This window comes from Microtus oregoni, unplaced genomic scaffold (assembly GCF_018167655.1).
Source record: "Microtus oregoni isolate MIOR12 unplaced genomic scaffold, Mior012 000049F_ref0000343, whole genome shotgun sequence".
Lineage (NCBI taxonomy): Eukaryota > Metazoa > Chordata > Mammalia > Rodentia > Cricetidae > Microtus > Microtus oregoni.
Window position 1 is genome coordinate 4,161,311 of NW_024543223.1, and position 15,829 is coordinate 4,177,139.

Sequence of the window (15,829 nt, forward strand, 5' to 3'; positions counted from 1 at the left end):
GTGTGCTCTACAGAGCTAGTTCCAGGACAGCCAGAGCTGTACACAGAGAAACACTATTTCAGTAAGAAAAAAGAAAAGAAAAGAAAAGGAAAATGCCAGGTGGTGGCAGTTCACGCCTTTAATCCCAGCACTCGGAGGCAGAGGCAGGCAGATCCCTGAGTTTGAGGCCAGGCTGGTCTACAGAGTGAGTTCCAGGACAGCCAGAACCATTACACAAACTGCCTGCGTCTCAAAAGAACAAAACAAAACAGAACCCAAAAAGTAAATAGTTCATGAACCTCAAAACTCAATACTAAAGATTTTGCTTCTTTTTTTATTGTGACTTTGCCTGGATATGTGCTTATGCACCACAGGCATGCATGCTGCCCCCAAAGACCAGAAAAGAATATTTGATCCCCTGGAACTAGAGTTATAGTTATGAACCACTCTGTGGGTTCTGGGAATCAAACCCGGGTCCTCTGCAAGAGCAAGTGCCTTTAACTGCTGAGCCATCTCTCTAGCCTCTCATTACTGTTTAGATGTCACTGTTTCCAATTTGTTCTGCATGTTACATACGTTGTTGATATTGGGTTTGGTATAGCTGATATGCTGATTATAAAATCACATGAAGTACACAGGACCTAGAATAGTCAAAACTTTATCTACTTATTTAGTTTTTAAGAAATCAGACTTCGGCACTCAAGAGGATAAGACAAGGGGAGCATGAGTTCAAGGTCAATTTGGGTTACATAGTAAGATTCTGTCTCAAAGAGATTAAAAATAAGAGGTTACTGAGTATGGTAGTTATAAGCCTTAAGTGGCTCTTGAGTATTTTAAAGATGGTGAATCTAGTAGAAATATGCTAAAAGTGTAAAACATACAGAAGCTCAAAAAAACTTAATGTGAAAAAAAGACCAACATATCTCAACTTTGATATCCAATCCTAGAAGCTGAGGCCAGAGGATCAGGGTTTGAGAGTCGTAAGCTTGTCTCCACACAATTTCCATGCTAATAACATGAAACATTTTATTTTTTTTCTTTTTTTAATTATTTATTTATTATGTATACAATATTCTGTCTGTGTGTATGCCTGCAGGCCAGAAGAGGGCACCAAACCCCATTACAGATGGTTGTGAGCCACCATGTGGTTGCTGGGAATTGAACTCAGGACCTTTGGAAGAGCAGACAATGCTCTTAACCTCTGAGCCATCTCTCCAGCCCCCAACATGAAACATTTTAAAGAACTCTCTCTAGGTAGTGTTTTTGTTGTTTTTAATTACTCTGGTTTGCTTGCTAGTTAGCTTCCTTGGGAAGCTGTCACATATTTTTGAAATGTTTTTGTTTTTAAAGCTACTTAAACAGTTTGTTTTCAGAATAGGTATTTGCATTTGCTCATATTTATCTTACATAGGGGTCACTGAAATTCTCAAAATTATGGGTAGATGAGGACTTTATTAGGTGGACTATGCTTCTGTGGCACCTTTTTCTGCTGTGTTTCATATAACTTTCTTTTTTAAAATATTTATTTATTTATTATGTATACAATATTCTTTCTACATGTATGCCTGCAGGCCAGAAGAGGGCACCAGACCTCATTACAGATGGTTGTGAGCCACCATGTGGTTGCCGGGAATTGAACTCAGGACCTTTGGAAGAGCAGGCAATGCTCTTAACCACTGAGCCATCTCTCCAGCCCCTCATATAACTTTCTTTTCTGTGTTATAATTGAGCATTTTCAGGGTGTAGGTATATTTGATCTGTAACACAGAAAAACAAGCTATAACTTGTTTCTCCTCTAGGTTACAGCTATGCTTTAAGATCTCCCACTTTTTTAATCTTGTCTTATCTAATCTTTAGTTGATCTACTGATTTTTCTTTTTCTTTTTTTATTTTTTTGAGGCAAGGTCGCACTATGTAGCCCTAGCTGACTTGGAACTCCCTTTATAGATAGACCTCAATGACTTAGAACTAAGAGATTTACCTGCTTCTACCTCTGGAATACTTGGGATTATAGGCATGCAATATTATGGACTGTTTGTCTATTTTTATTACTATGCCCTATCTTGGCATGCCTACTCCTCACAGAGATCTGCCTGCCTCTGCCCCCAACCCCACTCCTCCCATTCCATGATGGGATTAAAGGCCTATACCACCACTGCCTGGCTTTACCTAGATATTTTAAGTGTTTTTTTGTTTTGTTTTGTTTTTTGTTTTTTTTTTCCCCAAGACAAGTTATGGTTGTTCATAACTTATGTAGACCAGGCTGGCCTTAAATTCACAGACATCCATGAGTGCTGGGATTCAAGGTTTGTGCCACTACCACCTGATTTAAGTGTATTTTTAAAAGATGTAAAGATGTAATTTTTTTTTTTTTTTTTTTTTTAGTTTTCCAAGACAAGGTTTCTCTATTTAACAGTCCTTGCTTCCTAAAACTTGCTCTGTAGACCAGGCTGGCCTTGAACTCACATTTGCCTTCCTCTGCTTCCCAAGTGCTGGGATTAAAAATGTGCACCACCACTACCTGGATAAAAGATATTTTTAATGTGTATGTTTGTATGTTCTCGAAGCCAGAATAATATTAGATCCCCGAATTGGAATTGGGGTCCTCTGGACAAACATCAAGCACTGGAAAGTGCTGCGCCATCACTGCAGTCTCTAAATATACACCAACTTCTGGCCTTGTGACTTTCCTGTTTCACCTTCTTGGGTAGCTGGGACTACAGATGTTGTCTGAGTCACTGTTCTGTTGCTGTGAAGAGGCATCTGGACCAAGGCAACTCTTACATTTAATTGGGGGCTTGTTTTCAATTACAGAAGTCCATTAGCATGATGGTGGGAAGCATGGTGGTATGCAGGCAGGTGTTAGAGCAGTAGCTAATAAAAGCTACATCCTGATCCTTAGGCAGATACACTCCAGCTTCTGAAGTGTGTCACTGCCTCCAACAAAACCACACCTCTGAATCCTTCTATTCCTATCAGAGTTCCAACTTCCTGGTTGGAACTTTCAAATATATGAGCCTATGGGGGCATTCTTATTCAAACCATTGCTGATGTGCACCTTGTTCTACAAATTCTTGAGTTCTGGATACTGTGCATGAAAAAACTACAGGTGCTAGGGAAGGAGCTCAGTTGGTAGAGTTTGCAGAGAGCCCCAAGTTTACACACATAAATGAGGTGTATTGGCACAAATCTGTAGGCCCAGCACTCCAAAGATGGAGTTAGGGGCTTACAAGTTTAGGTCACCCTTGTTAAGAAGTTCCAGGCTAGCCTGAGGCTAGGGAGATAAAAGGGGCTGAGGGCAAGAAAATGATAAGATGGAAGGGAATAGCCTCACTGTACAACATATACTGATATAAAATTTCGAACAATAAAAAAATGGAAACCTCAAAAAGAGAACAATTTCACAGGTTATCACTGTGCAAACTAAGCGGATGCTGATTACAAATTACGTGGAAGTCCTAGCTTTTTGCCACTGGGAAATGCCCGAAGGAAGTCCTCAGGAGCTAAGACAGATCTTTTGGATCACAGTTGTAGAGGCTGCAGTCCACCATTAGTTTGTCCCCTTGTTGTATGGCTGTGGTGAAGGAGAACATCATGGTGGCAAGAGCATGTGTCAGGATATGGCGATGTGGATCAATGGTAGAGTGCTTGCCTAGCAAGTGCAAAGCCTTGTTCAGCTCCAGTACCCACCCACACCCCAACACACACACACACACACACACACACACACACACACACACACAGTACATGTTGAATAAAATTGCTCTATCCTGTCCCTAAGTCTACTGGTCAGTCCCATCCACATTCTGGGTAGGTTTTCCTTTAGCTGCCTTGGGATTGCCCTCACAGACACCTAGAACTATGTTTTACTAATCTAGGTTTCATTCATTTCAATCAGATTGACAGAATTAAACAACATAACTGAATTTAGGCTGTCCCTTTCCCACCATATTCAGTTTATGAGTGGTCTATTTTGAGTTGCTATAAGAATACAGCATAAATTATGGGACTGGAGAGATGGCTAAGAGGTTAACAACAGTGGCTGCTCTTCCAGAGGTCCTGAGTTCAATTCCCAGCAACCACATGGTGACTCACAATCATCTGTAATGAGGTCTGGTGCTCTCTTCTGGCAGTGCAGGCATACATATAGGCAGAACACTGTATACATAATAAGAATAGAATATAGCATAATATTTTACAAACAATACAAACTTTTCATAGTTCTGCAGGCTGGGAGTCAAAATCCAAGTACAGGCAATTTCAGTATTTGGTGATGGTCACTTTTGGGTTCATAGCTGGAACTTTCTTTTTTTTTTTTTTTTTTTGGTTTTTCGAGACAGGGTTTCTCTGTGGTTTTGGAACCTGTCCTGGAACTAGCTCTTGTAGACCAGGCTGGTCTCGAACTCACAGAGATCTGCCTGCTTCTGCCTCCTGAGTGCTGGGATTAAAGGCGTGCGCCACCACCGCCCGGCTAGCTGGAACTTTCTAAGTCATTTGATGGTAGAGACAAGACAGCTCCTTAAAGCTCTTTCATCATTATTTTATTTTATTTTGATTTTTCAAGAGAGGGTTTCTCTGTATAGCTTTGGAACCTGTCCTGGAACTTGCTCTGTAGACTAGGCTGGCCTCAAACTCACAGAGGTCCATCTGCCTCTGCCCCTGCCTCCCAAGTGGTGGGATTAAAGGCATGTGCCACCAGTACCCAGACTATCTTTTGCCATCATTCTATATACAGTAACCATAGTTTTCTCAGACATATGCATCTCAGGTCTGGAGAGCTGGCTCATGGGTTAAGAGTATTTGTTGTTCTTGAAGAAGAAACAGGTTTGGTTTCTAGCACCCATAAAGCAGCTCAAACTGTAATTCCAGTTACAGTGTATCCTCTTATGGTTTCTTTTGGTATCAGGTACACACCTGGTGCATATGCATACAGGCAAGCAAAACACTCATTCACATAAAATTAAAAATATCAAAAAAATGTATCTCATCATGGTATTCCCTGCTCAAAGCCTTCCATGGCTCTCCCAGATGTTTGGAATTAAACTGAAGCTAGTGTGGTGGCACACACTTTCAGTCCCAGCACTTGGACGGCAGAGAGGCAAGAGGATGTCTGTGAGTTCAAGACTAGCTAGTTTGGTCTACATATCAAGTTCAAGACCGTCCAGAATGATGTGATGAGATGTTGTCTGAAAAAAACAAAACAAGGGCTGGAGAGATGGCTCAGTGGTTAAGAGCATTGCCTGCTCTTCCAAAGGTCCTGAGTTCAATTCCCAGCAACCACATGGTGGCTCACAACTATCTGTAATAAGGTCTGTTGCCCTCTTCTGGCCTTCAGGCATACATGTAGACAGAATATTGTATACATAATAAATAAATAAATTGATTAATTAAAAAAACAAAAACAAAAGCCGGGCATGGTGTTTCATGCTTTTCATCCCAGCACTTGGGATGCAGAGGCAGGCCAGCCTGGTCTACAGAGTTTCAGGACTGTTAACACAGAGAACCCTGTCCAAAACAAAACAGAACAACAACAGAAAACAATAATTTTATAAAAGCCCCAAAACAAAAAACCCAAACAAACAGACAAAAAATCCAACCTACCAAGTGACCAAACAAACAAAAAACCCTAAAACCCGTTAGCCTCCTTATGGAGACCTAAGATTTTGTAAATTTATTTGCTCTAGAAACACGGTGGCTTTGTACACGCACTCAGCTGGTATCCAAAATCATACCTGAGCTGAAAGCTAGGGCCTGTCTTTGAAAACTGGAGTGGCTTTGGGCAGCTTCCTTAGCATATATGAACCTGTTTCTTCCCCACAGAATATGGTAAATGCCACCCATCTGTGAGTGCGAGTGTGAACTGAGATACGACAGTAGGGTGACTGGTGCACTGCTGGACAAATGCTCATTATTATGTCATTCATTCTCCTAGCAAATGCCCAGCCCCTTGCCTGGAAGGAGTTGGAATTCTGGTGTAGGAGGCAAGCACTTCTATATCCTAGTGTCCTCCGGGATACTAGTGACAACCAAAAATTTCAAACACATGCCAATGTGCCAAGAAGAAGAAAGCAAAGGGATTAGGGGAGAAGGGAGGCATCCAACTGAGCTCTTTAGGTGGAACTAACAGAGAAGTGGCAGTCCATGACACTGCCACCTACGGAGTACTGAAGGAGGTCCAGGCTGGCATCCTATCCCCATTAACATTAGGGTCATCCAAAACCTGTTGGGACAAGGGACCTTCATTCTAGTGGGAAGGTAGTTACTGAAACAGGGTTGATCACATTGGGCTGCTCAGGTTTGGGGTGAAGAATGGTTTAGGGTTGGCAGCTCCAGTTGGGGCAGGGATGAATAGGAGGCAATAGGAAATGACCAGGCTTATGAGTGCACGTCTATACGTCGCAATGCTAAGCTCCACAGATAGCATTTGGTTCCACTATGGAACCAAAAACGTGCAAGTCTGGTCTCTTGATGTGTCTGCAGTGAGAAGCTCAGGGAAAGTCCCTTTGATCTGGATCCTCAAGGACAGCTGTACCTGAGGCTTGCGGGAAATCCGCCCAGAGCTCCCGCCTGGATTGAGGTGCCCTGCCATGTGGGTGAATGGGAAGAGGTGAAAAGCCCGGGCAGATGCCTTGAGGAAGCACTCCTTTAAGTATTGAGACTTTAAAGAGAACCGACAAGGGAGTGAGGTAGGCTCCGGCTTACTGCAGGCTTTGTCACCGCGGATGCAGCGAATTACCCAGTCCACGGATGCCGGATGCCGGCCTTCTTCGCACTGGCCCGAGCATAGGCCAAGGTCACACAGCGGCAGGTGAAAGGGGCACGCTCGAACCTGGACTGGATTAAAGTCAGCGGAGCCCACTACGAACAGGACGAGAACCTGGCTCTGAGACAGGAGGCTGTAGTCAAGGAGCCAAGATACCACCAGAACCGGAACTGCGCGACCCCCTTGGACCCCACCCGCCTCCAGCTCCGCCCGCGCACAGACTACAGAGTCCACAGGGCCGTGCGGTGTCTGACGTCACTCTTGGCCCCGCCCTCCGCACGCCTTGCTGCGCGTAGCCCTACGGGAGTCGTGGTCCCGCCCCGCCCGCCCGCGCGGAGCCGCTGGCGGCTAGAACTACAGCTCCCGGCGTGCCCCGCGCGGGGCGTCGGGGGCGGGGTCCCAGGCCAGGGGCGCGCCGCCCGGGAGGGCGGAGTGCGGGGGGCGGCCGCCCGCGCCCCTCCCCCTGCCGCTGCTTCCCCCTCCCCCGACGTAAACTGGGATCCCTTTCCCCTTGTGTCCGCCATATTGGACTCTAACTCTGGTCATCGGCGGCGCCGGGCCCGGTAGACTCGCGTCGCTCCCGCCAGCAGCCGCCCCTCAGCTCCCGCCCGCCCCGCCCTCCCCGCCTGGGAGGAGACCCCGCGCCGCGCCCCCCGCCCGGCCGGCCGCAGCGCCCGCCGCCGCCTCCGCCCGCCCGCCGCCGCCGCTGCCGCCGCCCGCGGCCCGGCGCCCGCCCGCGCCCCTTCCCCGCCCGCCGTCCTCCGTCCCTCCCTCCCGCCATGAGCCCGGCCGACGCCAAGCGCGGGGCCAAGCGCCGGAAGAACAAGCGCGGCGGCGGCGGTGGCTCGGGCGGTAGCGGCTCGGGCGGCAAGGCCGGCTCGGCGGCGGCGCTTCGCGGCCCCCAGGCCCCGGGCCCCGGCGCGGCGGGCCTGCTAGGCGGCGCGGCGGCCCACGGGCCCCTGGGCGCGGGCGCGGGCGGCGCCGCCGGAGGCTACTTCGAGGTAAGCATCGAGGGTCCGCGGGCGGGAGCGGCCACCGCCCCCTCACGAGCGGCTGGGCGGGCGGGCGGGCGGGCGGGCGCGGCTGGCGGATAACGGGCCGGCGGCTGCCTGGCTGACAGCTCTTCCCGGGCGCGAGCGGCTCAGAGGGCGGCGCCGGAGGGACCCCCGGGGCACCCCGCCGCGGCCTCGGGGCTGACTGAAAAGTGCCCCCTAGAAGTTTCTGTGTGCCGCCTGACGCGCTGCGGGCGCGGCTGCCTTGTCCGGCTGCTCCCGTCGGCTCTCGGGAGTCGCCGGGGGTCTCGTTCCTCAGAACTGTCGGCCGTGTGTAGTCGCGAGGGCTGGGGTAACTATTTCCAGTTTTACTTAAGCAGGCATGCCGTCGATGGACGGCTGCCGCTTTATTTCTGCTTCAGAAGATAGTGCTTGTACGTGGGATGCAGCATGGTCGTTTCCACTGCTTGGATTGGCCACTGAATGATTTTGGGTTTCTCTCAAGTTAAGTTCTTGTAAGGTTGTTAAAACAAGTTACCTTGTTTTCGAGGTAGTCACAATGAAGAAACCAAAAGCTTGAGGAGTATTTGGGTGTCAGATCATGAGACAGATTTTTTTTCCTTTTTGCTAGAGATTCGAAATACTGTGTTGGCACAGTATATGTTGAGAGCAGATAAAGCATTGCGTGTGGCATGATTTTTGATGCTCATGTTGTTGTAGGAAAGTGCAGCAATAAGTGAGTACTTAAATTTTTCCCTGGTGTTCTCTGCAGTTTCGGTGCAACTGTTGGAGCTTTCTTCCCCTCGCATTGTTAAATTTGTTTAGCATCTGGGATTTGGCCTTGGGCTTGAGTTTCCAGTTTGTCCTTTTCCACGACTCCGGACAGTAAAGCGAGCTCTAGCTTTAGATGAGGTTGTGCCTTTTGGTTTTAGAACGTTGAGGGCCGGTTTTTGTTTCTGTTGGGAGGTCGGCCTATGCAAACCCTTTAGAGGAATGCTATTAGTGATTGCTGGAGCTCAAGTGAAGTACACCGGTTTCTGTACATGCAGTGAAGACCAGGTGGTAACAAAGTAGAAGCCTTACTCCTTACACCTCATTCTAGGACTTAGTAATAACAACTTGTATTGGAATATTTACCTGAAATAACCTGATTTTTGTAGCTCTTCAAACTCAGATAACCTTATACATAGTATTAATTTTGACAGATTGTCTATGTTGAACTATTATGCATCAAGAGTTTGGGCCATAACCCACCATTTAAAAAAATACACAAAAAAGGTTTATAGAATGCTATTCCAGTATCTTTTGTTTTACTCTGTTAGGTTATTAAGATACTTGTTCACAGATTTCTCTGTGCACTATTGAATTTTGACCTACATCATGAAAACATTGGCTTTTGCTGTATTTTAAATTCAAAATATCTTGACGGGTGTGGTGGCACACACTTTTAATCTCAGCACTCAGAAGGCAGAGGCAGGTGAATCTCTGAGTTCCAGGCCTACCTGGTCTACAGAGTGAGTTTCAGTACAGCCAGGGCTACATAGAGAAACCCTGTCTCAAAAAACAGGACAAAACAAAAATTAAAGTGTCTGTAGTTTAAACGTTTTTGAAAGTGTTCTAATCATATAGAAAACTAGTCTTCATGGTAAGAGGGATGAAAATGTCCTTGCAACCCCAGAAAAAAATCTTGCAACCTGTTTTGTTTTGTTTTTTTAGACTGGGTCTCTAGCTCTGGCTGACATGGAAATCACTATGTGGAGCAGGTTGACCTCAAACTCAACAGAGATCCTCTTGCCTCTGCCTCCCGAGTGCTTTGATTAAAGGTATCAACACCACACTCAAGTTTCATAGAGTTTTTTTTTTTTTTTCAAGACAGGGTTTCCCTGTGGCTTTGGAGCCTGTCCTGGCCTGGAACTAGCTCTGCAGACCAGGCTGGTCTCGAACTCACAGAGATCCGCCTGCCTCTGCCTCCTGAGTGCTGGGATTAAAGGCGTGCACCACCATCACCCGGCCTCATAGAGGTCTTAATGCCACTCTGAAAACTCAGTTTCCCTACAGATGGTAAACTTTTTGAGTGCCTTATCTGGCACAGCACTGGCATGCACAACAATGTCAACAGGTAACGGTGTCTGTCTTGGTGTGTTTCTCAGAAGTCCTGAGGAGCATCCTCTGTTTCCTGCAGGTCACCAAACCAGAAGGTGACTAAGAGAGAAGACAGTGGAAGGGCTGTTTTTATCCTTAGTGGGGAGTTCCAACCACATTGCTGTATGTTCAGGACACAGAATTGTAGGTTATACCACCTTCACTGAGGTGACTCCTGAGCCATTTAGGACATTTCTGGGTATGGGGAGCTTCTATTAAAAAAAAGGGCAGTGGGAGAAGGAAACCAGCAGTCATTGGTCTTGAAGTAAATTCTCGTGTACAAATTCTGTGTGTGCGTGTACAAATTTAAGTTTCTATTCTCTTGGGCATGATGTCAGACCTGTACTCCTTACAGGGCACACAGATCCTAGAATTAAGAATTAAGGGGCTGAGAGATGGCTCAGAGGTTAAGGGCACTGCCTGCTCTTCCAAAGGTCCTGAGTTCAATTCCCAGCAACCACATGGTGGCTCACAACCATCTGTAATGAGATCTGGTGCCCTCTTCTGGCCTGCAGGCATACACGCAGAAAGAATACTGTATACCTAATAAATAAATAAATATTTTTAAAAAAAAGAATTAAACAAGTAAATGCAGGGAAGATTCTAAACAGTGCTTGGTGACAGTCGGTAGATGAAGTATGATTCTGGCCATTTTATTTCAGAATGGTGAGCTGGGCTTTATCAGAGATCTGGTTTCAGGATAACTATTGATGTTTTTTCTAATTGTGAATGGAGAAATTGTCATTAAAAATGTTGGACTTGGGTCTTGGACTCTAATGAGCTCACGTAGTAGTTAGATGGCTCACTTAGTGAACATTTAGAAAGAAGCGTATCAAGGATAAATATAAGGCGGTTGTGTTGTTGCATGCCTTTAATCCCCACACTTGGGAGGCAGAGGCAGGTGGATCTTTGTGAATTTGAGGCCAGCCTGGTCTACAGAGTGAGTTCTAGGACAGCCAAAGATACACAGAGAAACTCTTTCTCAGAAAAAACAAAAATGAAATAAAATAAATCTAATTATTTTGCATTTTTATTTTGAGATATGATTTCCATAATGTTCATGATATAGTAATGAAAAGGATTGCAGGTATTTATAACATAGAACTGTTTTTGTAAAATTATGCATGCATATGAATTTACATAGGAAAGTCTCATAGAGTGTCCATAAAGACTTCGTGGTGGGCATTCTGAAGCTTATTTTCCCACATGATTCAAGCTTTCAAACTTTTCTGTAGTGAGTCTTATTTATAGACCAGGAAGTTGAATGGTACTACTATTTGCAAATAAAAATAATGGAGGCTTTTCCTGTCACCCTTTGGCACTTAAATGTTTTGATATTAGGTATAGAAATAAAAGTTGTCTACATAATGAGAATTATATTTTTTTTCTAAGATTTATTTATTATATATACAGTGTTACGCCTGCATGTATGCCTGCAGGCCAGAAGAGGGCACCAGCTCTCATTACAGATGGTTGTGAACCACCATATGGTTGCTGGGAATTGAACTCAGGACCCTTGTAAGAGTGGCCAGTGCTCTTAACTGCTGAAACATCTCCCTTATATCAAAATAAGTAACATTAAGTCATGTACACTTACAAAACCCAGAATTCTTCTGTTATGGAAATCAACCTGTGTTATTAGCTGTTGGAATATCAGATTACATGTGACTTATTCTCACACAGGGCTGGAATGGGGATTTAAGGCTATTTTTGTAATGCTGTGTGAGATTTATAAAAGGATGCCACTTAGGGTAGGAGTCAAAGGAAGTTTTCAAATTGATTTAAAAAATTTATTTATTTTTCTTTCTTTCTTTTTTATTTTTTTAATTTTTTAATTCATTTATTTATTAAAGATTTCTGTCTCTTCCCCGCCACCGCCTCCCATTTCCCTCCCCCTCCCCCAGATTTAAAGAATTTAAATGAGAAAACTGTCACGGAATTATGGACATTTGTAATAATGTGAGTTTCTTCTCATTCTGATTGATGCTAGGAGTCTAGCTAACAATGGATTAAGGCCATCGTGCAAGTGCATCCTGAGCTTAGAGGGTGTGCAAGGCCTGGTATGTATTTGGATTTTTGAAGTCGGTGAAGGTGTACTTGTTAGAGTTCACATTGCTTTAGCGGTCTGAGGAAGTAGGTTGAAGAAAAATCTAGAACTTGAGGTGCTTTAGAATTCCTGGTTTAACCTAGAACAGCTTACTTTACTACTATACGGCCTTTAGAAAAGGTGTCACCACAAAAAGCCCTGTCGTGGAAGAGTCTTAAGAGTGCTTCATGACATTGTGGGTGTCTCCAGTGCCCTGTGTTCCTCATCATTCACTACAAGGTGTGCTACCTGACCTTGCCATGCCTTCCACTTGTTTCTGAGTTTTATACAAAAGGGTCTTTTTGTGCTGGAGTGTTTTGGCTTGACATTACATTTGAGGTTACTCTAGGGTAATACTTGCATTTGATTGTTGTTTTATATGTGGCATGTACACTTTGCACTGTGAAGGTTCTTCAGTTTGTCTGATCTAATGTGGATGGATGTTGAGATTGCTTTATGGCTGATGTGAATGAGCTCATAGTTTTCTGTCTTTTGGTGTGCATTGACGCTGTTTAAATTGGACATTTTCCTGGGAATAGGGTTGCCATGTATGTAGAGGTGTGACTTGAGATTCAATTGGTCAGCTTTCTTAAGTGATACTGCTGTGGGCTAGTTTTTATAAGTTAATATATATCAAAATTATTTTTTGTCGGGAAACAGATCTTGTGTTGTTTCCCAGATTGGTCTCAAACTCCTGAACTCACATTAGCATTTCCTTCAGCCTCCCTAAGAAGTTAGGACTGTGGACCAGTTTTGTGTTCCTAAGGATTGAACCTGGGGCTTGTGTATGCTTAGTGTTCTACCACTCAGTCATGCCTCCAATCTTGTTCTTGATATTTTAATACATATGGAGTCTCTGTGTAGGTTATTGTGTCAGTCAAGGCACAGGGCAGTTTCATTAATCAAAAAAATACTATTGTTATCCCTTTATATTCGTACTCTTTCTCCCATTCTTGTTCTTTTGGTTTGGTTTTGGTTTTTCGAGGCAGGGTTTCTCTGTGTAAAACCACCTGGCTGTCCTTGAGCTAGCTCTTGTAGACCAGGCTGGCCTCAAATTCAGAGATCCGCTCGTCAGAGGTCCTCCTGAGTGCTAGAACTAAAGGTGTGCACCATTTTTTTCAAGATTTATTTATTTATTTATTTATTATGAGTGCTCTATCCGTATATATACTTTTATGCCAGAAGATGGCATCAGATCCCACTACACATGGCTGTGAGCCACCATTTGGTTGCTGGGAATTGAACTCAGGACCTCTGAAAGAGCAGCCAGTGCTCTTAACTGCTGAGCCATCTCTCCAGCCCCTCACTATTCTTTTTTTTTTTTTTTTTTTTTTGGTTTTTCGAGACAGGGTTTCTCTGTGGTTTTGGAGCCTGTCCTGGAACTAGCTCTTGTAGACCAGGCTGGTCGCGAACTCATAGAGATCCGCCTGCATCTGCCTCCCGAGTGCTGGGATTAAAGGCATGCGCCACCACCGCCCGGCTCGCTCTTTATTCTTGACAGCACTGTTACTTACTTCAGAAAGTCAAAGTATCATTATATTAGTTCTGGCTGTCCTGAACTCATTGGGTAGAACAGTTAGAATTGAATTTGTGACAATCCTTCTGTATTTGTCTCTCAAATACTGAGATTTCAGGCATGCCCCTATAATTTTATGTCCTGAAGAAGTTATGTAGATGCTATCTTACAGTATGGAACCTTTTGAGGTGGTTTATTTTCCTAAACGTGATCACCAAGACTTTTTTTTTTCTTTTTTGCACCAAGACTTTTCTAAATTGCATGTATCTGTAGTTTGTTTCTTTTCACTGCTGAATTCTTTTCATTGTATGTATGGATGTACTACAGTTGATCCATTCTTTTACTGGTGGACATTGGGGTTTTTTTTCTGAGGTTTATTGGTTATAGAATTGCTGTCAACCTTTGGGTGTATATATTTTTTTTTTTTTGAGACAGGGTTTCTCTGTGGCTTTGGAGCCTGTCCTGGAACTAGCTCTGTAGACCAGGCTGGTCTCGAACTCACAGAGATCTGCCTGCCTCTGCCTCCCGAGTGCTGGGATTAAAGGCATGCGCCACCATCACCCGGCTTGGATGCATATTCTTGTGTAAACATAAATTTTCTCTAAGGCTCTACAGAGTGGGAACTGAGTTGTATGGTAACGTTTTGAGAACCTACCAACTATTTTCTGGCAATGCATGAAAGTTCCAGTTGCTCTGCATCTTTTCTAGCATTTACTATTTTCAATAGTTTTTCTTTTAATCATTTTTCTATTTATAAAAAGTTTTTATTTATTTTATGTGTGTTTAGGTGTTTTGCCTTCATGTATGTCTGTGTATCACATATATCCTGAGTATCCATAGCAGCCAGAAAAAGGTGTTGGAGCTCCTGGAATTGGAGTTACCAACTGTTGTGAGCTGCCATCTCTCCAGCCCCATCTTTATTTTAGTAAATAGCATATAGTAGTACCATGGTTTTTTTATCTGTATTTTTCTATTGACTAATATTAACAATTTTTAAAGATTTATTTATTTATTATGTATACAGTGTTCTGCCTGCATGTATGCCTGTAGGCCTGAAGAGAGCACCAGATCTCATTATGGATGGTTGTGAGCCTCATTATGTGGTTGCTGGGACTTGAACTCAGGACCTTTGGAAGAGCAGCCAGTGTTCTTAACCACTGAGCCGCCTCTCCAGTCCCAGTATTAACAATTTCAATTTTCATGTGTTGTTTCCATCCAGTTTCTGTATCTTCTTGGAAAAAGTATTATTTAGAACTGCCTTTTTGTTTTTGTTTTTGTTTTTGTTTTTGAGACAGGGTTTCTTTGTGTAGTCCTGGCTGTCCTGGAATTTGCTCTGTAAACCTAGCTGGGCCTGATCTCAGAGATGCACCTGCCTCTGCCTCCTGAGTGCTGGAATTAAAGGTGTTCATTACCATACCACCACCCAGGTCAGAACTGCCCATTTCTGGTTGAATTGTTACCTTTTTGAGTTTAGAAAGTTTTTTATAATTCTGAATGCAAGTCTTTTGATATATGTGATTTGTGGACATTTCCTTTTAGTCTAAATCTAGTCTCTTATTTTGTTTACTGTTATTGACACTTTTTCAGTTTTTTTGAGACAGGATTTCTCTGTGTAGCCCTGGCTGTCCTGCAACTCACTTCATAGACTATGCTGGCCTTAAACTCTCAGAGATTCACCTGCCTCTGCCTCCCAAGTCCTTGGATTAAAGGAGTGCACCACCACAGCCTGACTCTTGAGTGTTTTGCTTTTATGTAGAGTATGCCCCTCATATGTGCCAGGTGGTGCCCACAGAGACCAGAAGAGGGTACTGGATTCCTTAGAACTAGAGTTAAGGACACTTGTGAGTTGCCAAGTAGATGCTAGACACCAAACCTGGGTCCAGTGTAGGAGCAGTAAATGCTTTTAACCACTGAACCCCCAGTAGTTATTAACTCTCAGAGAAGAAAAAAATTAATTCACCCTAGCAATTTTCTTTTTCTGTAGATCATTGTTTTTTTTTGTTTGTTTGTTTTTTGTTTTGAGACAGGGTTTCTCTGTAGCTTTGGATTCTGCCCGGCGATTTTTTTGTTCTTTTGAGACAGGGTTTCTGTGAGTAGTCCTGGCTGTCCTGGAATCACTTTGTAGACCAGGCCTCCACCGCTTCTGTCTCCCAAGTGCAGGGACTAAAGTCATGCGCCACCACTGCCTAGGAATTGGTCCTATTTTGTTGATGTGCTTGCTGTACCTGCTCCATAGCTAGTGTCAGATTGAGTTGAGTATTCTTTCAACTCTTAAAAAAAAAAGTTAATCAATTTTTGTCATTTTCATACATTTCAGAATCAGCTTGTTAATATATAGAAGTTGTTTTTAT

The 15,829-nt window shown here is 44.1% G+C and overlaps 1 protein-coding gene across 1 annotated transcript in view; it reads left to right on the plus strand.

The window, feature by feature from the left end:
• Positions 1–7,705: 7,705 nt before the first annotated feature.
• The window catches only part of LOC121436448 (protein FAM193A), a 125,462-nt gene continuing 117,338 nt past the window's right edge, over positions 7,706–15,829 (plus strand). The window contains exon 1 of the mRNA XM_041636370.1: positions 7,706–7,743. The gene's annotated coding sequence lies outside the window, so the exon portion shown is untranslated. The remainder of the gene's footprint in view (positions 7,744–15,829) is intronic.